The 26,806-nt window shown below is 38.4% G+C and overlaps 1 long non-coding RNA gene across 2 annotated transcripts in view; it reads right to left on the bottom strand.

The window, feature by feature from the left end:
* Window positions 1-597: 597 nt before the first annotated feature.
* Window positions 598-26,806, bottom strand: part of LOC128653466 (uncharacterized) — an 87,418-nt gene continuing 61,209 nt past the window's right edge. For both annotated transcript variants that reach the window (XR_008401355.1, XR_008401356.1), the window contains exon 4: window positions 598-1,413. This is a non-coding gene — a long non-coding RNA (uncharacterized LOC128653466). The remainder of the gene's footprint in view (window positions 1,414-26,806) is intronic.

The raw sequence follows: 26,806 nt of genomic DNA, 5'->3' as shown, positions 1-26,806 counted from the left end.
CGATGTCCGGTTCGGCAGATTAGGAGTTAAAAAATGTATTTTAGTGTTTGCGATGTGGGAGGGCCTTGAGTTAGGGGTTAATAGGTAGTTTATGGGTGTTAGTGTACTTTTTAGCACTTTAGTTAAGAGTTTTATGCTACGGCGTTGTAGTGTAAAACTCTTAACTACTGACTTTAGAATGCGTCTTGACAGGAGAGGGTCTACCGCTCAATTTTTGGCAGACTCGTTATACGGGCGATATGCAAGTCCCACTGAAAAAAGAGGATACGCAATTTACGTAAGTGGATTTGCGGTATTTACAAGTCTGGCCAAAAAAGTGAGCGGTGAGCCTGTACCTTCAAGACTCGTAATACCAGCGGGCGTTAAAATTACAAGTTTTGTGGTATGGCTATACCGCTAAAAAATTGGCCATTGCGCACGGAATATGCAGGTCTCCCGTATTACAAGTCGCGGCGGTACGGCTATACCGTTATGTCAGTATATTTATAAAAATCTTAGCAGTATTCTCCAAACAATGTGTGAGTATATGGCAGGGAATATATTTAACAATCTTTAGACTGAACCCACAATCAATATACTTCTACTAAGACAACGAAATTAATATAAATATCTGAATTCTTTATTATTAGTAAATAACTATGAACATGTTGATACATAAATATTTGTGAGAATTAGAATATGAGTCGACACTATATGCGTTTAAAACCATTCAAATAGGCTATGCAACATTCATAAAAATCTATCTTATTCACAGTAAAAGTTCACCTTGTTAGTACAATGAGATTCCAAGATCTTTAACAGCTAAATACCCAAGCAATACAATTCTAACAGAGCTAATTTAAACAATAGGACAGTGTATACTTCTTGCCAAGCTCATAAAAGTTTACCTTTAAAGCGAGCCTGATTTACAATAGCATTTCATTCAGTTAACACAATGAGATTAAAATATCACAGCTACTAATATCCAGCAATACAATTCTAATTAGGGTACTAAAGTACATATATTCTTACAGTGGACAATTGCTTTAAATAAAATCCTTAGCATACAAAAATAAACTTTTAACACTACACAGGCTTATGAAATACTAACTTGAAATACAAACTGCTTCTTTAAGTCTATTTAATACAAATTGACTATGTTTATACCAATAACCTTTTATATATATAAATTAGGACAATTATACTTCATCAATCTGAACAAATTTGTAGTGGTCTTTAGGTCATCTCATTCGAAGGAAAGTGAATTGCATATATCAAGGTAAAGTTATCAGCTTCTTGCTTAGTGAAATGTTCCCAGGTATGGCAGCCAAAATTAGATCACCAGTCTTGTGAATTCATTACTCCTATTATATGTTTTCACGTAATATAATATATTCTATGTCTCCGACAATTTCTGCATATATGAATTGATGCCTGCAATAGAAATGGAAACAATTGTTAGAAATGATTTAAGCATTCATATGTCTATGGTCCATCTGAAATAAAATTAAGTATTATTAATCATTTACTTTTAGGTCCACAAATATTCTTAAAAACACAGAGGCTAAGTAAGACCTTTCATGTTTTCATGAAATGAAGCGCATGTGAGCATGCGGGAAACTCTTCAGATCCAGCCCTGCACACTGTGACTGTGTCTTTCACTTGTCTGCTCATTAAAACTAACCACTTTGGAAAAGAGTCTGCAGTTCCTCGTTTTTCTTTCTTCTAATACTATATATATATATATATATATATATATATATATATATATATATATATATATATATATATATATATATATATATATATATATATATATATACAGTATATATATATATATATATGCACATTCATCTCTATGCAGATCTGAAATTATATCAAATCCAGCAGATTATGCATTGTTATATATCTATTCACCCAGATATTTCATTTCATTAGAGAATAAAAAGAATGGGTTTTTTTTTTGTAGTCCATGGTTCAATACTTGTATATTTGACACAGCAGGGACTATTTAACACGTTTATGTTAATTCTCAGTTCCTAGGGATCTTGCCTAGTTTATCTGGTTTATGCTCAGAACTTTGTCTCCATCCGTTCTTTGTTTGTTATAAAGACTATGTTATCTTTTAATTAGGATAAACAGGTTTTCATTCAGCTGAAACTATTTGGCAAGGGGGGTTTTATAGTAAATAGAACTGATGTCTCCAAAATTTATGAGAGGCAATATAGGTGGCTTCAGAGCAGAACTAGGGGTCAGTGATCATCTGATATGGATCCTAAATTCACGCCTCCGTGGGATATCCTTGGAAACAGATATGAAATATATATAATATACAAATGATTATCTTTGAAGTAATCTGTTAGTCGTCTTCACTCAGCCAAGCCACTGATGGAACTGAAGAGGAGACCCGGACCCGCAGAAGTGATCATCCAAGGGGCGCTGAAGAAATCTTCCATCCGATGAAGTGATCCTCCAAGCGGCGCTGAAGAAATCTTCCATCTGGGCGATGTCATCTTCCAAGAGGCTCTGAAGAAGTCTTCTATCCGGGCGAGGTCATTTTCGAAGCCGGGTCTTGAATCTTCATCCCGCCGGCGCGGAACATCCTTCTTTCCCGACGGACTACCGACGAATGAAGGCTCCTTTAAGGGACGTCATCCAAGATGGCGTCCCTTCAATTCCGATTGGCTGATAGGATTCTATCAGCCAATGGGAATTAAGGTAGGAAAAATCTGATTGGCTGATTGAATCAGCCAATCAGATTCAAGTTCAATCCGATTGGCTGATCCAGTCAGCCAATCAGATTGAGCTTGCATTCTATTGGCTGATCGGAACAGCCAATAGAATGCGAGCTCAATCTGATTGGCTGACTGGATCAGCCAATCGGATTGAACTTGAATCTGATTGGCTGATTCAATCAGCCAATCAGATTTTTCTTACCTTAATTCCGATTGGATGATAGAATCCTATCAGCCAATCGGAATTGAAGGGACTCCATCTTCGATGACTTCCCTTAAAGGAGCCTTCATTCGTCGGTAGTCCGTCGGGAAAGAAAGATGTTCCGTGTCGGCGGGATGAAGATTCAAGACCCGGCTTCGAAGATGACCTCGCCCGGATAGAAGACTTCTTCAGCGCCTCTTGGAAGATGACATCACCCGGATGGAAGATTTCTTCAGCGCCACTTGGAGGATCACTTCATCGGATGGAAGATTTCTTCAGCGCCCCTTGGATGATCACTTCTGCCGGTCCGGGTCTCCTCTTCAGTTCCATCGGTGGCTCGGCTGAGTGAAGACGACTAAAGGTAGGATGATCTTCAGGGGATTAGTGTTAGGTTATTTTAAGGGGGGTTTGGGTTAGATTAGGGGTATGTGGGTGGTGGGTTTTAATGTTGGGGGGGTTGTATTTTTTTTTTTTTACAGGCAAAAGAGCTGAATTATTTGGGGCATGCCCCCACAAAAGGCCCTTTTAAGGGCTGGTAAGGTAAAAGAGCTTTGAACTTTTTTAATGTAGAATAGGGTAGGGCATTTTTTTATTTTGGGGGGGTTTGTTATTTTATTAGGGGGCTTAGATTAGGTGTAAGTAGCTTAAAATTGTTGTAATATTTTTTTAAATGTTTGTAACTTATTTTTTTTATTTTTTGTAACTTAGCTTTTTTTATTTTTTGTACTTTAGTTAGTTTAGGTAATTGTATTTAATTGTAGTTATTTGTAGTTTATTTAATTTATTTAATGATAGTGTAGTGTTAGGTTTAATTGTAACTTAGGTTAGGATTTATTTTACAGGTAATTTTGTATTTCTTTTAGCTAGGTAGTTATTAAATAGTTAATAACTATTTAATAACTATTCTAACTAGCTAAAATAAATACAAAGTTACCTGTAAAATAAATATAAATCCTAAGATAGCTACAATGTAATTATTAATTATTTTGTAGGTATCTTAGGGTTTATTTTACAGGTAAGTATTTAGTTTTAAATAGGAATAATTTATTAAAGTATAGTGTAGTGTTAGGTGTAATTGTAACTTAGGTTAGTTTTTAGTTTACAGGTACATTTCTCTTTATTTTAGCTAGGTAAGCTATTAAATAGTTAATAACTATTTAATAGCTATTGTACCTAGTTAAAATAAATTGAAAAGTACCTGTAAAATAAAAATAAATCCTAAGATAGTTACAATATAATTATTATTTATATTGTAGCTATATTAGGGTTTATTTTAAAGGTAAGTATTTAGTTTTAAATAGGATTAATTTAGTTCATAATAGAAATATGATTTAGATTTATTTAATTAATATTTAAGTTAGGGGGGTGTTAGGGTTAGTGTTAGACTTAGGTTTAGGGGTTAATAATTTTATTACAGTGGCGGCGGTGTAGTGGGGGGCAGGATAGGGGTTAATAAATGTATTATAGGTGGCGACGGTGTAGGGGGACAGATTAGGGGTTAATAAATTTAATATAGGTTGCGGCAGGGTCAGGGAGCGGCGGTTTAGGGGTTAAACTATTTATTTATTTGCGGCGAGGTGCGGGATCGGCAGGATAGGGGTTAATAACTTTATTATAGAGGGCGGCGGTATAGGGGGGGCAGGATAAGGGGTTACTAGGTATCATGTAGGTGGCGGTGGGCTCCGGGAGCGGCGGTTTAGGGGTTAATATGTATAGAGTAGCTTGCAGAGGGCTCCGTGAGCGGGGGTTTAGGGGTTAATATGTATAGAGTAGCTTGCGGTGGGCTCCGTGAGCGGCGGTTTAGGGGCTAATCATTTTATTTAGTTGCGGCGGTGTAGGGGGGGACAGATTAGAGGTGTTTAGACTCGGGGTACATGTTAGGGTGTTAGGTGTAGACAGCTCCCATAGGAATAAATGGGATATCTGGCAGCAGCAAACTTGTACTTTCGCTATGGTCAGACTCCCATTGATTCCTATGGGATCCGCCATCTCCAGGGTGGCAGTTTGAAAACCAGGTACGCTGGGCCGTAAAAGTGCCGAGCGTACCTGCTAGTTTTTTGATAACTAGCAAAAGTAGTCAGATTGTGCCGCACTTGTGTGCGGAACATCTGGAGTGACGTAAGAATTGATCTGTGTCGGACTGAGTCCGGCGGATCGAAGTTTACGTCACAAAATTCTACTTTTGCCGGTCTCTAGCCTTTGATAACTAAGGCGAATCAGCCTCACCACAAATACGCTGCGGAATTCCAGCGTATTTGAGGTTGACGGCTTGATAACTACCCCCCATAGTCTTTTATTTTTGAGCCTTCATGTTTATCAGCTAGTCATCTTTAAACTACATTGTCTTTATTTCATTTGGGGATATGACACTTCATTATCCCTCTATAACTTGTAGTTGGGATCTAGGATGACATGCTCACAGCTGATTGATATGGACCCATTTATCTATGAAACTTTCATTTTTGGGGATCCATATTTTATAGGCTACTGGAGATATTTTGTCAGTAATGACAAAAGGACCTTTCCATGAGGGAAGACATTTCTTCTCCCTAACCGGATCTCTTCCAAAGTTATAAAGATAAACTTTATCATTTATTTCATATTCCTTTTTGGATGTTTTGAGATCATAATAGGTTTTTGTGGTAGTTGCAGCTTTCTCTAAGTTTCTTTGGGCAAATGCAAATGCATATTGCAGGTGCTTTCTTAGGTTCTCCACATATTGATGTGTATTGGCAGTGTTTATCAAGTTCTGGTCTGATGTACGGTACAGCAGATGCTGAGGTAGAACCATTCTTATACCAGTCATCAGTTCAAAAGGTGACATCTTGGTAGCACTACTTGGAGTTGCTCTTAATGCCATTAAGACAAGAGGTAGTTTTACATCCCAGTCTTTACCCGTTTCATTTACAAACTTTTTGAGGATTTTAACAATGGACTGGTTGTAACGCTCTACACCACCACTTGAGGCAGCTCTATAAGCAATATGGAGCTTCCTTTTTACCCCTAGTATTTTCCCCATTTTGGTCATCACTTCGCTAGTGAAGTGGGTTCCCCGATCTGACTCGATTCTTTGGGGCAAACCAAATCTGGAAAACACATGGTTGATGAGAAAAGCCGCGCATGTTTCAGCACTATTGTTAGGTGCACTAATGCACTCTACCCATTTAGTGAATAGGCATGTCACTGTTAGCATGTATTTGTTACCTCTTGATGATCTTATCACGGGACCAATAAGATCAATTTGTATATCTGACCATGGAATTACCATCCCCCTTTTCTGCAATGGCGCTCTATGGGTTGGCGCAGTGGGTTGGAACTGTGGACAGATCAACATGTGTGGCCAAAAAGCGTAGTCATGCAATATTTTGTACGAGAGTTTGGCACCACGATGACCAGATGTGGGAGCATCATGGGCATGTTGAAGCATTAGACCTCTGAACTTAGTGGGTACTACCCATTGCTGAATGCCAGTTTTGGAGGTTCTAATTAACAAACCATCCTGTAACTTGAATTGTGATCTGGACTTTATTAAGATTCTAAGATCTTCTTTGTCAATACAGTCATCTTTTGATATGGGGTTGCTTTCTGGATCTTCTATGTGTTTATAGTAGATGCCTACAATGGGGTCTTCTTTTTGACTAGTGATCAGGTCCTTACTAGGAGAATCCTGACACCATTGTACCAAGTTAGGCTCACTCTGTTGTTTTGCCTGGTTTCTGGTAATGGCTTCTACCTGAATTGCACCCATTAAGTGGTCAATATTAAGCCAGTTATGGCTCCTTGTTTGGCTAATGAATCCGGAAGATCATTGCCTTCCTTATCTTTGCCTAGAACCCTGGAATGACCCTTGGCCTTTTTCCAGTGTATGGTTAAATCATTGGATACCACCAGATTATCTATCTCGCAGAACAACTTGCCATGCTTGACTGGTTTGTTATTGCTTTTCTGCATGCCATTTCTTTTCCAAGTTGGCAGGTATTCAACAAAACTGTCACGCACATAATTTGAGTCAGTTATGATCACAAATTCATGAATACCATGTTCAATAGCCATTTCAATGGTTTTGAGAACAGCAGTGAGTTCTGCAACTTGACTGGATCTTGGTCCAATGTTGAAACCTATAGATATATTTGAGAATCCATTTGCCCAAGTTATACCAATGCCAGCGACTAATCTGCGCTCATTATCAATAGTGGCATGGTAAGAACAACCATCAACATATACCCAAGGTAATGTTTGACAATGGTCCTCATTGTACATCTTATATGGGGAAAGCAATTGTTCCTCCAGGAAATCATCTTCTGATAATTCTTCCCCAGGATCTCTAGCAGTACAATCATGGAGCTCGGCAAGCCCCTGTGCGACTGGATTCTTTTTATTCTGCTTGTAGCAAATTTCTAAGGGCCAGCCTTGTAAGGAAAGAGTCCACGCTGTTATGCGGCTATTTGACAAATTCCCATCTCTTATTCTCTCACTTTGCATATATAGCAAAGGCTGGTGGGCTGTTTCTACCATAATCTTCTCACCCTGTATATAGCTGCGGAAATTTTGTAGAGCCCATACAGTAGATAAGAGGGCTTTTTCGCAATTGCTAAATTTTATTTCTACTGGGGATAGATTTTTGCTCACATAAGCAATGGCTTTGTTTAAATTATCGTGCTTTTGGTATAAAACAGCACTCATACTTACATCTGTGTACCCTGTTTCTAAGTAGAAAGGTTTACCACCTTCAGGGTATGCTAAGTAAGGGACTTGTGTGAGTTTTCTCTTCAGCTCTTTGATGGCTGTCTCTTGAGACTCACTCCAGTGACATTTCACATCCTTCTTTAGAAGAAGTAGTAGTGGTTTAGCTAATTCTGCATAATTATCAATGAATTTGCAAGAATAATTCGTCATACCCAGGAATTATCTCAATTCCTTTAAGTTAGTTGGGTTTTTAGAATTCACTATAGCTTCCACCATTTTCTTCTGAGGATTTAGCCCTTCAGAAGTAACTTCATGTCCCAAGAAGTTTACACGAGTGCGGCACCATTGAGCTTTCTGTAGGGATAATTTGACACCTGCCCTTTTAAGTTGGCTGAGGACGTGTTTAAGCTCTGCAATGTGTTTTTCAAAGTCTGTTGACATCATCAACATAAGATAAGGTCCCCCTTTCCAGTGCATCAGGCATAGCCTTATGCATGAATACAGCAAATTCATGTCCAGAATTTATGTATCCAAATGGAAGTCTCTGGAATGCATATTGGACCTTTTGGAAAGAGAATGCCAGCTTATATTGGCCCTCTTCATGTACCTTTATGGTCCAATATCCCTGTGCACAATCAATGGCAGTGAATATTTTGGATCCCTGCATTTGTGCTAGGCATTGGTCAATATATGGCACAGGCCAGCCAGACATGTACACTCGTTTGTTTAGCTATCTTAAATCAGCACCCCTTTCTTCCAAGTTCCTTATGATTTCTGCAAGAGAAGTCTGTATTGTTTAACAAAGACAAGTGGTGCATCAGGATCTGTTTGTATTCTTGCAATGTGCAAGTCTGTAGTACCACAGTCATAAGAATCCTTAGCAAAAATATCCTTGTACTCTAACAGGAGTTCTCACAGTAGTTGGCGTTCATCATTGCTGGAACAGCCATTAGCTAAGGATATTTGCTCTTCGACTATTTGCTGAAATCCTGGAAAGATTTCAGGCTGTCCTATTTCATAGGCTTCTTCCAACCTAGAGATGAGATCCCCTTGATTATAATTTACATTGCCCCCCCTGACTCTGGGTACTGGGGTAATCTTGCTGTTTGATCGGCTGATCAAACACTAGAGAGGCTTCTTCAATTTTACAGATGCCTTCCTCTGAGCTGAAGGGAAAAATAGACTGAATATTAAATAGACCCTCTGGCATAGAGGCAAAGGATTGTTCTATTAATTGTTCTTCAGTTAAGTATCCTTCAGGTATTAGCCCAATTACATTATTTTGGAATCCAAAAGTGTAATAACTTGATCCCAGTGCATATCCTATGGTAGTTCCCTTGGATAATGTTATATCCTGTGGGGTCATGTTATGCACAATAATATGTATTTGAACGGTTCCAATATTCACCATAGGAGTGTAGGTCACTGTGACACCCAGATTTTGTATTCTATGGGAGAGGCAAATTAGTGTTTCAGAAGTTTTTAATTTCTGACCTCTCTTTACCTGTAAGGGTAAAAGAAATTTATCAGCCCCGGCAGGAATTACAACATCGCTAGACACCTGCATATTCACAGCATATGGCAATTGCTGGTTTGATTTCAGGGCTGCATTTTCATCCTGAAATACTTCAGGGTCCCCCTTTAACCTGCTCCAGAGGCAAGAGTTAATCAAATCTATTTGTATGTCATATCTATGTAAGATATCATTGCCAATGTATATTTGATTATGGGGAGTATTTAAAACTAAAAACAGGTGCTTCACTGACTTATTACCTATAGAGACATATAATAAGCACTTAGCTGTGATGTTATAGCTTTCAAACCTGTCATCCAGGTTGCTGACACTGTGGTCTTGGGGAGAAAGATATTTAATCACTTTAGGTTCAGCTATCTGTGCTAATAAGCCTTCGCTTATATAGCTAGCTTCCTGTTTTAAACTCAACTTGGCATATTTTGTTGTACCAAGGTCATGCATTTGTATAGGGATAAATAGCTCCTCTTTAACTCTCTCAATCCCTGTGAGGTATTGAGCGTGGCCTCCCCCCTTAGGGATTTTATGATCCCCCTTGTGGAGTGATATGGTTAATACATCACCATCTAGGGAAATATTCGCTATCTTTCCAGGCAAAATTTTAAAAGCATTACCATCAGAGTCACATAAAGGAGTCTGATCATCTATTTGTAGAATAGTGATTTCAGGTACAGAGTTATTCCTGAAGTGAATCTCCACAGCATCTGGTTTCTCTTCCACCACGTGACAGCTATGTCGGGTGCGAGATATACCAGATTTGTCATAATTGATAGGCCTTTTAACTTGTGACCAAATTACATTTTTTATGCAATCAATTATGGTGCTTAATCACTTCAGGAGATCACTACCAATAATTAAACAATCAGCTGGCAGATCCACTATAATGACATGGTGTCTTATGACCCTGTTCCCCAATTTAAATTTTAACCAGGCCGTACCGTAGACTTTTAGAGAATCACCCCAACTCTTATTATAGAACTGTCAAATTCTTTTATTTTAGGTTTGTGGGGTGTTAGCTCATTTAGCTGTGTGTAGTACCTGTGGGATAAGATAGTTGCCTGTGACCCAGTGTCAATTAATCCCCTGATAGGGTTGGAGACTGAATCTTGTAGTTCAGCCAATACATAATATCTCCCTGCAGTTTCTACCATTTCACACATAAAATTGGCATTCTCATACATCTGTGGGTTTCGCCACGTGTTACCTGAATTCGCCACGTTTTCCCGTGCAGAGGAAGCTTCATACCTACCGGTCTCCCCCATGACAGGGTCGGCTGGATTATTGTGTACTGCATTTGTGGAAATAAGGTTAAGAGAGTGCTGCAAAGGAAGAGATTTGTTAATTTTTCCCGGATGAGGTTGCTTGTCATCATGGCTAAATCGTCCGTTTCCGGTCTGTGGGGAGAGAACATGATTAGTATCATTGATATTTATTATTACATTTTGTATATCTCTCCCCTCCCTTTCAGGTGATACCACAATATTTATGACTGTGCCTGTGGTCCACTGCTGACCACTGGCTGTACCCCTAAAAAAGTATTGTTCGGTTGCTGAGCCGTAAGTTTTTGACTCATATTAGCGACTTGTTCGCTCAACTGAATTAGCTGGGTACTAAGCTGATCTACTTGATTGTACAAGTTACCCCTACTCCTGGGCCTATCTCTTGATCCCCCATAATAATGATTCTTGGACCATTGGTTCCCCTCAGAATTAGAGCTGCTATTTCTATCCTGGTGTGTTTGCCCCTGGGGTGCAATTTGTTCAGCATTATTATTTTGGGGAGCATTATTTACTTGGGGTGTCTGGTTATCCTGAGAATACCTTTGCCGTCTATTGTATCTACCTTTGCGGGGGTACCCATTATAGAAAGTTAGAACAAATTATGTGTTACCCTGCACAGGATTTTTAAAAAAACCAATATACCAGTAGGTAATGGAGAACCCCTTTCTCCACAAGTGAGACAAAAAACTAATAAAATAACTTGCTCAAAATGAGACAAGATATTTAAAACCTATGGTGCTACATAAAAATGCTTCTAAAATTGGTATATAGAAAATATGATGTAACTTATAATATATAAAAGACTATTTAATAGAAAATACTTAGACACTTTGGTCTCAATGGTAACACATACACAGGTTATTAAAATGTACAGAGAATATATTTATTAGACATAAAAATAGAAGTAAAAAATAAATAAATAAAATTGCTGATCAGCAAATACAAATAAATAAATAAAGAACAAATATGTGCAGTATCAATAAAAAATAAAATAAACACAAAAAAGATACACAGTAAAACTTGCTCCAAAACAGTTCATAGGCCCTCAAGGGTTAATATTGTGGGTTTAGTCCAGAGCGGAATGAATTCGGAATCTCCTTCAACAGCTGAGATGTTAAACGCCAAACTGTAGCTGGAGAGGAGACCGTGTTTTGGTCTCTGCAGCAGCGGTAAACCCTTTTGGAGAACAGCAGTGGAACCGGATATTTCTTCAATGCAAAAGCCGGTATCAGATAATCACTTTGCTCAGGGATCCTCACAGCGTCAAAGCCGGTCTGTGTTAGCTGTATCACGTAACGTCAAAAGTGGGCGGAGTACCCATTATTCTGTGGCTATTCTCTTTGGTCGTAATTATTCGCCTGATTATGTCCCCCGCTTTGGCTATAGTCTCTCTGCGCCTCATCCCGTGTTGGGGGAGGGGTAGAGTTAAACCTCTGTGGAGATGGCCCGTTTTCTCTGGCCTCTTCCGCGTAGGTTTTCTTTTTAGACTCCAAATTTAGGGGGTCAGGTGACACCCTAGTTTCGTCCACTATTTTAGGATTGGGCTTTTTCTCCCTTTTATCCCCCTGTTCACTGGACTGCTGAATAGAGTATAATTTCGTACTCTCTTTGATTAGCCATTCCAATGAGCAGTTCTTGTCAAAATCTCTAGCTAAGTTAATTTTGATGGGTGTGGGCAGTGCTTCAAAAAATAGATTCACAAATTCTGAGCCTTCAAATATGGGATCATCTTCAGCCATGCTGCACGCATTCTTCAATACAGAAAGGAACTTGATTGGACTTTGATTCGCACTACATTTTAAACCGTATACAGCTATTCTCTCTGCCGTTTTAGTGCGATGTTGTCCGAATTCTTTACTGCATTGTCGTTTTGTTTCACTCCAGGAATGAATATTAATATCCTTTAGTGAAGCAAAGAATTTGTGATGTTTACTTTCAAAGACCCAGGGTAGAAATTCAATTTTTAACTGCTCGCTTGTAACACTCATTATAGATAAAGCGTTTTCAAAGGCCTCTAAGTGGTCAATTATGGAAGTGGCCCCCCCTTTAGAAAATGGGCGTACTGTAATCTTTAGGAATTTAATTATTGTGGGGGTGTCATACACTTTATTTGGTACATCACTGGATCTTACTGGGGACTTATTGTTTGAGCTAGTGTGCCTTTCATCTGAGGCGTAATAATTTTCTGATCCCCAGGAGTTATGTAATTGCCTAGGGGAAAAAGTTTCCTCTGGGCCTGAATTAGGGCTATAGTTTGGGTATCTTTGTCTATCCTCCCGCCTGGTATCTTGAAACTAATTTCTGTCCCAGTCCTTATAACTGCTAATTTGTCTCTGTAATTTATTTATTGCCTGCTCGTATGCTTTTTCAGCCTCATGATATCTAGCTTTTAAAGTTTTATTTTCATCTTGGCACTTTTCATATTCTGCTACGAAAGCTTTAAAATCAGCCACTAATTCCTGATTATATTTATTTAAGTCAGAAGCCTTTTGGCTAGCGTGGAAAACCTCTACCTTTGCCTGAATAAAGGCATCTTGAAATTCTCGTAATGAATCATTTTCATCCCTTAGCCGCCCTAATTGTCTGTTCTGTCCTGCCATTTGGTTAGACATCTCACAGCTCAAATACATTAGGATCGGCCAAGTTTCGAAAATTATTTCATCACACCCCCTAAGTTCCGTGCATTTATTAAGTTGCAGTAACATTTGGTATAATTCCCCATCTTCAAACCACATATCTTTAACTAAATCTTTGGCCTTATCTTTACACTCATTAATATACATGGAGACATCGTCCTCAATGTCAAGTCTATTTATGATGTGGTTCATGGCTTCTAATTTGAGCGTTTTTTTCTGAACCACTTCATTGACAGAGGACCTTGGGGAGGGCACAATTTCGTCTTGTACAGAAATGCTAGCATTACTTTTTGCTGAAGACATCGTTATTTGAGTGTTGTATTTAATAAGATAAAAACACAAATACAATTTTGACCAATAAGAGAGAGGAAAAAAAAAAAATTATCTTCAAAATATCAATATCAATTTTGAAATATGACAAAATTAATATTTTTGACCAATTTTGAAATATGAAAAATTAATATTTTTATGAATTTTGAAATATGAAAAATTAATATTTTTATGAATTTTGAAAAATGAAAAATTAATATTTTTAACAATTTTTCAAAAATGAATTTTTAATAATATTTCAAAATATTAATATCAATCTTGAACATGAAAATCAATATTTCAATTTCAATTTTTATATATATATATATATATATATATATATATATATATATATATATATATATATATATATATATATATTCAAAATATCAATTCGAAATATGAAAATTTTTCTCTCTTCTATAATAATTTCTATTTACCACAAATATACTATATCAATATGATAATTATTTATAATATCTCACGCAATGCCTCCAAATAATATGTCAGTATATTTATAAAAATCTTAGCTGTATTCTCCAAACAATGTGTGAGTATATGGCAGGGAATATATTTAACAATCTTTCTTTAGACTGAACCCACAATCAATATATTTCTACTACGACAACGAAATTAATATAAATATCTGAATTCTTTATTATTAGTAAATAACTATGAACATGTTGATACATAAATATTCGTGAGAATTAGAATATGAGTCGACACTATATGCATTTAAAACCATTCAAATAGGCTATGCAACATTCATAAAAATCTATCCGCTAGATTTAGAGTTCTGCGTTAGCCGTCAAAACCAGCGTTAGTCGCTCCTAATGCTGGTTTTGGCCGCCCGCTGGTATTTAGAGTCAGTCAGGAAAGGGTCTAACGCTCACTTTGCAGCCGCGACTTTTCCATACCTCAGATCCCCTTACGCCAATTGCGTATCCTATCTTTTCAATGGGATCTTTCTAACGCTGGTATTTAGAGTCTTGGCTGAAGTGAGCATTAGAAATCTAACGACAAGACTCCAGCCGCAGCAAAAAGCCAGGAGTTAAGAGCTTTCTGGGCTAACACCAGTTTATAAAGCTCTTAACTACTGTGCTCTAAAGTACACTAACACCCATAAACTACCTATGTACCCCTAAACCGAGGCCCCACCACATCGCCACCACTCTAATAAATTTTTTTAACCCCTAATCTGCCGACCGCACACTGCCGCAACCTACGTTATCCCTATGTACCCCTAATCTGCTGCCCCTAACACTGCCGACCCCTATATTATATTTATTAACCCCTAATCTGCCGCCCCTAATGTCGCCGCCACCTACCTACACTTATTATTCCTTAATCTGCCGACCGGACCTCACCGCTACTATAATAAAGTTATTAACCCCTAATCCGCCTCACTCCCGCCTCAATAACCCTATAATAAATAGTATTAACCCCTAATCTGCCCTCCCTAACATCACCGACACCTAACTTCAAGTATTAACCCCTAATCTGCCGACCGGACCTCACCGCTACTCTATTAAATTTATTAACCCCTAAAGCTAAGTCTAACCCTAACACTAACACCCCCCTAAGTTAAATATAATTTTTATCTAACAAAATAAATTAACTCTTATTAAATAAATTATTCCTATTTAAAGCTAAATACTTACCTGTAAAATAAACCCTAATATAGCTACAATATAAATTATAATTATATTGTAGCTATTTTAGGATTTATATTTATTTTACAGGCAAATTTGTATTTATTTTAACCAGGTACAATAGCTATTAAATAGCTAAGAACTATTTAATAGCTACCTAGTTAAAATAATTACAAAATTACCTGTAAAATAAATCCTAACCTAAGTTACAATTAAACCTAACACTACATTATCAATAAATTAATTACATACAAATACCTACAATTAAATACTATTAAATAAACTAATTAAAGTACAAAAAATAAAAAAAGAACTAAGTTACAAAAAATAAAAAAATTATTTACAAACATTAGAAAAATATTACAATTTTAAGCTAATTACACCTACTCTAAGCCCCCTAATAAAATAACAAAGCCCCCCAAAATAAAAAAATGCCCTACCCTATTCTAAAATACAAATAGAAAAGCTATTTTACCTTACCAGCCCTTAAAAGGGCCTTTTGCGGGGCATGCCCCAAAGAATTGTGCTCTTTTGCCTGTAAAAAAACATACAATAACCCCCCAACATTACAACCCACCACCCACATACCCCTAATCTAACCCAAACCCCCCTTAAATAAACCTAACACTAAGCCCCTGAAGATCTCCCTACCTTATCTTCACCATGCCAGGTATCACCGATCCATCCAGAGGAGGCTCCAAAGTCTTCATCCAAGCCCAAGCGGGGGCTGAAGAGATCCATCATCGGGCTGAAGAGATCCATCATCGGGCTGAAGAGGTCCATCATCGGGCTGAAGAGATTCATCATCCGGGAGTGAGGCGGATTAGGGGTTAATAACTTTATTATAGTAGCGGTGAGGTCCGGTCGGCAGATTAGGGGTTAATAAGTGTAGGTAGGTGGCGGCGACATTGGGGGCGGCAGATTAAGGGTTAATAAATATAATATAGGGGTCGGCGGTGTTAGGGGCAGCAGATTAGGGGTACATAGGGATAACGTAGGTGGCGGTGGTGTACGGAGTGGCAGATTAGGGGTTAAAAAAATATGCAGCGGTCAGCGATAGCGGGGGCGGCAGATTAGGGGTTAACAAGTGTAAGGCTAGGGGTGTGTAGACTCGGGGTACATGTTAGGGTGTTAGGTGCAGATAGGAAGTGTTTCCCCATAGGAAACAATGGGGCTGCGTTAGGAGCTGAACGCTGCTTTTTTGCAGGTGTAAGGTTTTTTTTGCCCCATTGTTTCCTATGGGGGAATCGTGCACAAGCACGTTTTTGAAGCTGACCGCGTCCGTAAGCACCACTGGTATTTAGAGTTGCAGTGACGGTAAATATGCTCTACGCTCCCTTTTTGGAGCCTAACGCAGCCCTTCTGTGAACTCTAAATACCAGCGGTATTTAAAAGGTGCGGGGGAGAAAAAGCATGCTTAGCTAACGCACCCCTTTGGCCGCAGAACTCTAAATCTAGCGGTATCTTATTCACAGTAAAAGTTCACCTTGTTAGTACAATGAGATTCCAATATCTTTAACAGCTAAATACCCAAGCAATACAATTCTAACAGCGCTAATTTAAACAATAGGACAGTGTATACTTCTTGCCAAGCTCATAAAAGTTTACCTTTAAAGCTAGCCTGATTTATCTGAGTGTGTCAGGTGGTGACATAACTATGCAACCTACATTGCAGTAAAACAAATGCTGAGTTTCATAAAATACATTCAGCCATGTCAAATGTAGTACTGACCAATTATTAATTAGTAGAATTTTTCCCGAAAAACAGCACTTTTTCTACAGTAAATAACTTAAAAATTGCTTTAGCAATTTAATTGAAATTTTAAATTGTTGTAGTCACAGGTACATTTTTTTTATTGAGGTTATTAGCATTTACATCTATAAACAAAAGTACAGTAAAAGATACAAATATTATATAATAGTTTGTTGCACTATTACAGAAATATACTCACTTTCAACCTTATTATACAGGGAGTGCACAATTATTAGGCAAGTTGTATTTTTGAGGATTAATTTTATTATTGAACAACAACCATGTTCTCAATGAACCCAAAAAACTCATTAATATCAAAGCTGAATAGTTTTGGAAGTAGTTTTTAGTTTGTTTTTAGTTATAGCTATTTTAGGGGGATATCTGTGTGTGCAGGTGACTATTACTGTGCATAATTATTAGGCAACTTAACAAAAAACAAATATATACCCATTTCAATTATTTATTTTTACCAGTGAAACCAATATAACATCTCAACATTCACAAATATACATTTCTGACATTCAAAAACAAAACAAAAACAAATCAGTGACCAATATAGCCACACTCAAAAGCCTGCCATCCATGGATTCTGTCAGTGTTTTGATCTGTTCACCATCAACATTGCGTGCAGCAGCAACCACAGCCTCCCAGACACTGTTCAGAGAGGTGTACTGTTTTCCCTTCCTTGTAAATCTCACATTTGATGATGGACCACAGGTTCTCAATGGGGTTCAGATCAGGTGAACAAGGAGGCCATGTCATTAGATTTTCTTCTTTTATACCCTTTCTTGCCAGCCACGCTGTGGAGTACTTGGACGCGTGTGATGGAGCATTGTCCTGCATGAAAATCATGTTTTTCTTGAAGGATGCAGACTTCTTCCTGTACCACTGCTTGAAGAAGGTGTCTTCCAGAAACTATCAGTAGGACTGGGAGTTGAGCTTGACTCCATCCTCAACCCGAAAAGGCCCCACAAGCTCATCTTTGATGATACCAGCCCAAACCAGTACTCCACCTCCACCTTGCTGGCGTCTGAGTCGGACTGGAGCTCTCTGCCCTTTACCAATCCAGCCACGGGCCCATCCATCTGGCCCATCAAGACTCACTCTCATTTCATCAGTCCATAAAACCTTAGAAAAATCAGTCTTGAGATATTTCTTGGCCCAGTCTTGACGTTTCAGCTTGTGTGTCTTGTTCAGTGGTGGTTGTCTTTCAGCCTTCCTTACCTTGGCCATGTCTCTGAGTATTGCACACCTTGTGCTTTTGGGCACTCCAGTGATGTTGCAGCTCTGAAATATGGCCAAACTGGTGGCAAGTGGCATCTTGGCAGCTGCACGCTTGACTTTTCTCAGTTCATGGGCAGTTATTTTGCGCCTTGGTTTTTACACACGCTTCTTGCGACCCTGTTGACTATTTTGAATGAAACGCTTGATTGTTCGATGATCACACTTCAGAAGCTTTGCAATTTTAAGAGTGCTGCATCCCTCTGCAAGATATCTCACTATTTTTTACTTTTCTGAGCCTGTCAAGTCCTTCTTTTGACCCATTTTGCCAAAGGAAAGGAAGTTGCCTAATAATTATGCACACCTGATATAGAGTGTTGATGTCATTAGACCACACCCCTTCTCATTACAGAGATGCACATCACCTAATATGCTTAATTGGTAGTAGGCTTTCGAGCCTATACAGCTTGGAGTAAGACAACATGCATAAAGAGGATGATGTGGTCAAAATACTCATTTGCCTAATAATTCTGCACTCCCTGTATACCAGGTGAAAACATACCTTGTTGTACTGACATATGCATTTTAACTTTCATATTATAACAGCATAGTGAGTCACAGTAGTTGCACCACAACCTCCAAACATATTAATCCACCCCATTATATGAGACATTACCATTGAATAGACTAGTGTTAGACAGTAAAGTGTACATAACTTAGAACATCAACACAGACTCTTTATGGAATCATAGATATAACAAGAATCTAGCTGCCTCCAACTGCAAAGTAAGGTAGTTTGCTTGTTAGTGTCTCAATAAAAATAACAGTTAATGCTTTTTAATGGCTCAATGTTATATAATCACAGAGAGACAGGATATCAACTTTGTAAATGTCCCATTTAGAGCAGAAAAGGGAAAAGAGCAAATAGTCATATGATGCAGCCTCATAATAGGACCTCAGGCATCAGGCTTTCTGACCATCATCAATAAAGAGGTGCTACTGATATGCAGGTTAATAGGGAGCCATATTAGACTAAACTCACTAAGAGCAAGGATGTAAGCACCAACTTATCCTATACTTATCTGGTATTAACTGTCACTTGTATTCAGGCGACTCCCATTTTTGGGCTTTGAAGGAAACTTTGCTTTGATTATTTACCTAGATAAGTGGGTGACATGCAGAGTGCTCCAAATCTCCGCCGATGCCCCATACACAAAAATCTCAGGGCCCACTAGAGCGCATATCGCTCTCCTGTGTCTCCGGTGCTTTAAGCTCAGAGACCTCGGGGTTGCAAAACTGCTTGATGTTATAAAGGAACCCAACTCTGCTTCTCTGCCGCACCCATGTCTGCCACACTGGTTTCACTTATGGGTGTAATAACCTGTGGTTAAAGTATAAACAATTGACAGATTAGGCTTGTGTGGATCTCAATTTGCTGTAGCCTGACATATGCAAAAACATGTATTAAAAAGTATTGTAACTGTGATGAGAAAGATAAACAACTCCATGAATACCTAATCAATATCACAGTATTAATATATCATTTATATAAGGTAGAAACCAACACTACAGGTTTTACATTTATATTTTGTGACTTAGTACATATATATATGCAAAAAGAAAAATAAAGAAATACCGGTATGCTGCTACAGTAGCAGGATTTGAACAGGCAGTCCTGAGTGATTCCGATTCCACTAACACAGAGCTTCTTGCAAGGAAAATCTCCAGCAGCAGCTGAGAGAGAAAGGTGCTGCAAAAGGGAGGAAGCCAGGTTCTGGTACAGGGAGAAATAATGCAGGTGCAATTAGGAGTTTACAGCAGGTGTTGGATCCTTGCAACAGGTGTCGGGATTAGGACACAGCTTAGGTAAGTGGTTACAGAGAAACAGTCAGCCAAAGTAAATGCAATACACAAACTGCTAGATAGGTCCACCAGTCCGGTGCTTGAAGCAGGGAGAGGATCAGGAAGCAAATGCTGTAGAAAAACAAATGAGTTATAAAAGAACAAAGTCTATAATCACAAAGGGCTTCAGTAAGAAAGCAAGATTCACTTGCTATCAACAAAACACTCAAGCAATGAATTAAAAGGAAGGAGGGTTTATATAGCCCAAGGCATTAAGGTAGTTTCCTACTTAAAGGAACAGTGTGTTATATGCTGAAATGTTACAATGGGAACACACTTATCCGACACTCCCATCGCGGCTGTCAGATTATTTCCCGAATTGGGTTTAAGAGAATAGAGTTCCACCGTACAGGTCAAGTTCTCTGTAGCCTTGTGAACCGCTCGATGGTAAATAGTGCTTTTCCAGAATCAGGATTCATTGAGGCCTGCGCTATGGCCAAGGAGGCAGTCTCCCAGCTTGCCCCCCCCCCCTGCTGCGCAGCAATCTAGGCTCCGCTCGTTATCTCCTGGAGCACAATCAGCAGACATCCGCTTGGCAATACTCTGAGGCCGCACATTAAAGAGTATTTTGAATAATTTTTCCTCTAGTTCCCTAAAGTGTTCTTGTAGCAGCTGGTTCATCCTCTCTTCCCATTTGGTCAATGCCTCCATTTAGGTCAGTGAGTTGGGTAAAGGTATAATGGCAAAACCGTCCCTTAGAGAAGTACTTTGATACAGTAAATGATTCCCCTTTGTAGATAAGATTTATGCAGCACTTTTCACTGCTGATAACCCAGAATCCACTGAATCCTGGGGGGGGGGGGGGATTGTGCAGCAGCCCAAGCAGCCCAGGTAAGCAGACCCACAGCACAGGTTCTCTGTCAGCTGGTCGGCCGCCATGCTGCTTAGCTGAGAAACATAGGAAAGTCAATCTTCGCAGGGCACCTCACCCATAAACTCTGCTATAACAAAACCATTTTAAATAAGAAAAAAAAAAGTCCAGAAAGAGTCAGGAGCTTCTCACAAACATGACCTTCCGCAACAGCTGTAGGCTCCGCCCCCCCAGTTACATTTTTTTTATTCAAAGTTATACAACTTTGAAAACTGAAATTTAAACAGAAACATTGTTCAAACTTAAAACAAACACACACACACACACACACACACACACACACACACATATATATATATATATATATATATATATATATATATATATATATATATATATATATATATATATATATATACAGGCAGTGCAGAATTATTAGGCAAATTAGTATTTTGACCACATCATCCTCTTTATGCATGTTGTCTTACTCCAAGCTGTATAGGCTCGAAAGCCTACTACCAATTAAGCATATTAGGTGATGTGCATCTCTGTAATGAGAAGGGGTGTGGTCTAATAACATCAACACCCTATATCAGGTGTGCATAATTATTAGGCAACTTCCTTTCCTTTGGCAAAATGGGTCAAAAGAAGGACTTGACAGGCTCAGAAAAGTCAAAAATAGTGAGATATCTTGCAGAGGGATGCAGCACTCTTAAAATTGCAAAGCTTCTGAAGCGTGATCATCGAACAATCAAGCGTTTCATTCAAAATAGTCAACAGGGTCGCAAGAAGCGTGTGGAAAAACCAAGGCGCAAAATAACTGCCCATGAACTGAGAAAAGTCAAGCGTGCAGCTGCCAAGATGCCACTTGCCACAAGTTTGGCCATATTTCAGAGCTGCAACATCACTGGAGTGCCCAAAAGCACAAGGTGTGCAATACTCAGAGACATGGCCAAGGTAAGAAAGGCTGAAAGACGACCACCACTGAACAAGACACACAAGCTGAAACGTCAAGACTGGGCCAAGAAATATCTCAAGACTGATTTTTCTAAGGTTTTATGGACTGATGAAATGAGAGTGAGTCTTGATGGGCCAGATGGATGGGCCCGTGGCTGGATTGGTAAAGGGCAGAGAGCTCCAGTCCGACTCAGACGCCAGCAAGGTGGAGGTGGAGTACTGGTTTGGGCTGGTATCATCAAAGATGAGCTTGTGGGGCCTTTTCGGGTTGAGGATGGAGTCAAGCTCAACTCCCAGTCCTACTGCCAGTTTCTGGAAGACACCTTCTTCAAGCAGTGGTACAGGAAGAAGTCTGCATCCTTCAAGAAAAACATGATTTTCATGCAGGACAATGCTCCATCACACGCATCCAAGTACTCCACAGCGTGGCTGGCAAGAAAGGGTATAAAAGAAGAAAATCTAATGACATGGCCCTCCTTGTTCACCTGATCTGAACCCCATTGAGAACCTGTGGTCCATCATCAAATGTGAGATTTACAAGGAGGGAAAACAGTACACCTCTCTGAACAGTGTCTGGGAGGCTGTGGTTGCTGCTGCACGCAATGTTGATGGTGAACAGATCAAAACACTGACAGAATCCATGGATGGCAGGCTTTTGAGTGTCCTTGCAAAGAAAGGTGGCTATATTGGTCACTGATTTGTTTTTGTTTTGTTTTTGAATGTCAGAAATGTATATTTGTGAATGTTGAGATGTTATATTGGTTTCACTGGTAAAAATAAATAATTGAAATGGGTATATATTTGTTTTTTGTTAAGTTGCCTAATAATTATGCACAGTAATAGTCACCTGCACACACAGATATCCCCCTAAAATAGCTATAACTAAAAACAAACTAAAATCTACTTCCAAAACTATTCAGCTTTGATATTAATGAGTTTTTTGGGTTCATTGAGAACATGGTTGTTGTTCAATAATAAAATTAATCCTCAAAAATACAACTTGCCTAATAATTCTGCACTCCCTGTATATATATATGTATGTTTGTTTTTCTTTATAGATCAGCTTTCCTCTCAGTGTTTACAAGATATTTAATAGACATGTAGACAAAGAAAAAAAATGATTTGGTTGTCATTCATCACAGAAAAAAAATATTTTGTTTTGTCTGATTCATTAAAGGATTCATTTATTAAAAAAATGAATTTGTAATAATTATTATTATTTATTTGTGATCTATTAATCAATTTTCTGTTAACTGATAACTTAGAATGAATCTGTGATAAAAGTCAAGATCTTAATATTATTCTGTGATAAACATACTGTATATTCCACCTGGAGGATGATGTGTTTGTTACGTTGAAAACACAGAAGAATGTTTGGAGACATATGGTATATGTCAATATGTCAGGATGATACTGTTGTGTGTTGGTCTAATATTGTGGCATATGTTGTAACATCTGTATCTGATTATATTGATTTGAGAATGGTAACTCTGTTATATGTTCCTGAACACTTATAAACTTAATGAAAGAACTCACATTATTTATGATTTGAAGAACAATTTGAAAACCCTGGTAAATGCTGTGGCCAGTACTGTAAGTCATAGCTTTAAATGAGTTTGCCCATTGGTCTAAGCAATAGCTGCCTAGTTTGTAGAAGATATAGGTTAACTTGTAGCATTGGGAAGGAAACTTAGGCCTAGATTTAGAGTTGGGCGGTAGCCGTCAAAACCAGCGTTAGAGGCTCCTAACACTGGTTTTTACCGCCCGCTGGTATTTGGAGTCAGTCAGGAAAGGGTCTAAAGCTCACTTTGCAGCCGCGACTTTTCCATACCGCAGATCCCCCTACGCCATTTGTGTATCCTATCTTTTCAATGGGATCTTGCTAACACCGGTATTTAGAGTTGTGGCTGAAGTGAGCGTTAGAAATCTAACGACAAAACTCCAGCCGCAGAAAAAAGTCAGAAGTTAAGAGCTTTCTGGCCTAACGCCCGTTTATAAAGCTCTTAACTACTGTGCTCTAAAGTACACTAACACCCATAAACTACCTATGTACCCCTAAACCGAGGCCCCCCACATCGCCGCCACTCTATTAAAAATTTTTAACCCCTAATCTGCCGCTCCGTACACCGCCGCCAGCTATGTTATCCCTATGTACCCCTAATCTGCTGCCCCTAACATCGCCGACCCCAATATTATATTTATTAACCCCTAATCTGCCCCCCACAACGTCACCTCCACCTACCTACAATAATTAACCTCTAATCTGCCGACCGGATATCACCGCTACTATAATACATTTATTAACCCCTAAAGCTAAGTCTAACTCTAACCCTAACACCCCCCTAACTTAAATATAATTTAAATCTAACGAAATAAATTAACTATTATTAAATAAATTATTCCTATTTAAAGCTAAATACTTACCTGTAAAATAAACCTCAATATAGCTACAATATAAATTATAATTATATTGTAGCTATTTTAGGATTTATATTTATTTTACAGGCAACTTTGTAATTATTTTAACCAGGTACATAGGCTATTAAATAGTTAATAACTATTTAATAGTTACCTAATTAAAATAATTACAAAATTACCTGTAAAATAAATCCTAACCTAAGTTACAATTAAACCTAACACTACACTATCAATAAATTAATTAAATACAATACCTACAATTATCTACAATTAAACCTAACACTACACAAACCCCCCTTAAATAAACCTAACACTAAGCCCCTGAAGATCTTCCTACCTTATCTTCACCACGCCGGGTTCACCGATCGATCCAGAAGAGCTCCTCCGATGTCTTGATCCAAGCCCAAGCGGGGGGCTGAAGATGTCCATGATCCGACTGAAGTCTTCATCCAAGCGGGAGCTGAAGAGGTCCATGATCCGGCTGCAGTCTTCTATCAAGCGGCATCTTCAATCTTCTTTCTTCCGGATCCATGTTCATCCCGCCGACGCGGAACATCCATCTTCACCGACGACTTCCCGACGAATGACGGTTCCTTTAAGGGACGTCATCCAAGATGGCGTCCCTCGAATTCCTATTGGCTGATAGGATTCTATCAGCCAATCGGAATTAAGGTAAGAAAATTCTGATTGGCTGATGGAATCAGCCAATCAGAATCAAGTTCAATCCGATTGGCTGATCCAATCAGCCAATAGAATGCGAGCTCAATCTGATTGGCTCCCGTTTGGATGAAGACTTCAGTCGGATCATGGACATCTTCAGCCCCCCGCTTGGGCTTGGATCAAGACATCTGAGGAGCTCTTCTGGATCGATCGGTGAACCCGGCGTGGTGAAGATAAGGTAGGAAGATCTTCAGGGGCTTAGTGTTAGGTTTATTTAAGGGGGGTTTGGGTTAGATTAGGGGTATGTGGGTGGTGGGTTGTAATGTTGGGGGGGGTATTGTATGTTTTTTTTTTACAGGCAAAAGAGCTGAATTCTTTGGGGCATGCCCCGCAAAGGGCCCTTTTCAGGGCTGGTAAGGTAAAAGAGCTTTGAACTTTTTTAATTTAGAATAGGGTAGGGCATTTTTTTAAAATATTTTTTTATTTTTTGCAACTTAGTTCTTTTTTATTTTTTGTACTTTAGTTAGTTTATTTCATTGTATTTATTTGTAGGTATTGTATTTAATTAATTTATTGATAGCGTAGTGTTAGGTTTAATTATAGATAATTGTAGGTATTGTATTTAATTAATTTATTGATAGTGTAGTGTTAGGTTTAATTGTAACTTAGGTTAGGATTTATTTTACAGGTAATTTTGTAATTATTTTAACTAGGTAACTATTAAATAGTTATTAACTATTTAATAGCTATTGTACCTGGTTAATATAATTACAAAGTTGCCTGTAAAATAAATATAAATCCTAAAATAGCTACAATATAATTATAATTTATATTGTAGCTATATTAGGGTTTATTTTACAGGTAAGTATTTAGCTTTAAATAGGAATAATTTATTTAATAATAGTTAATTTATTTCGTTAGATTTAAATTATATTTAAGTTAGGGGGTGTTAGGGTTAGAGTTAGACTTAGCTTTAGGGGTTAATACATTTATTATAGTAGCGGTGAGATCCGGTCGGCAGATTAGGGGTTAATTATTGTAGGTAGGTGGAGGCGACTTTGTGGGGGGCAGATTAGGGGTTAATAAATATAACATAGTGGTCGGCGATGTTAGGGGCAGCAGATTAGGGGTACATAGGGATAACGTATCTGGCGGCAGTGTACGGAGAGGCAGATTAGGGGTTAATAATAATATGCAGGGGTCAGCGATAGCGGGGGCGGCAGATTAGGGGTTAATAAGTGTAAGGTTAGGGATGTTTAGACTCGGGGTATATGTTAGGGTGTTAGGTGCAGACATAGGAAGTGTTTCCCCATAGGAAACAATGTAGCTGTGTTAGGAGCTGAACGCTGCTTTTTTGCAGGTGTTAGGTTTTTTTTTCAGCTTAAACAGCCCCATTGTTTCCTATGGGGAAATCGTCCACGAGCACGTTTTTGAAGCTGGCCGCGTCCGTAAGCAACGCTGGTATCTAGAGTTGCAGTGGCGGTAAATATGCTATACGCTCCCTTTTTGGAGCCTAACGCAGCCCTTCTGTGAACTCTAAATACCAGCGGTATTTAAAAGGTGCGGGAGAAAAAAAGCACGCGTAGCTAACGTACCCCTTTGGCCGCAGAACTCTAAATCTAGCCGTCAGGTTGCAGAATTTGCTTTTGCAGATCTCTAGATAGTGTGGGATATGCAAAAATTTCACACAAAAACAAGGTACTGTATTTTACACTAACATAAATTATGTATATTGCAAAGTTATTTTACCACAGATAATTAAACATTTTGGACTAGATAACAAATGTAGCACAAAAATATTAGCTCTATTGAGTGCTAATGATTTTTAAGTTAAATCAATAGCACTCTTATTTCAAGTTCAAATGAAAAAAACGAAGACGCATTGAGAAATAGTTGAAATAGCATTGTAATGTCCGTCATTTAAACGAAAATGACTGTTATTTTCATTACACTTACAGTATATAAGCAAACAACAACATCCCAGGATTTTCATCAAAAATATGTCAATTGTATTTGACGTTTCAGGGAATACACAATCCCCTTCTTCAGAACTTGACTGATTGTGTTATTTTAA

Source organism: Bombina bombina, chromosome 3 (genome assembly GCF_027579735.1).
Source record: "Bombina bombina isolate aBomBom1 chromosome 3, aBomBom1.pri, whole genome shotgun sequence".
NCBI classification, from domain to species: Eukaryota; Metazoa; Chordata; class Amphibia; order Anura; family Bombinatoridae; genus Bombina; species Bombina bombina.
The sequence above is the reverse complement of the archived record's forward strand: the minus strand, read 5'-3'. Positions and strand labels throughout refer to the sequence as shown.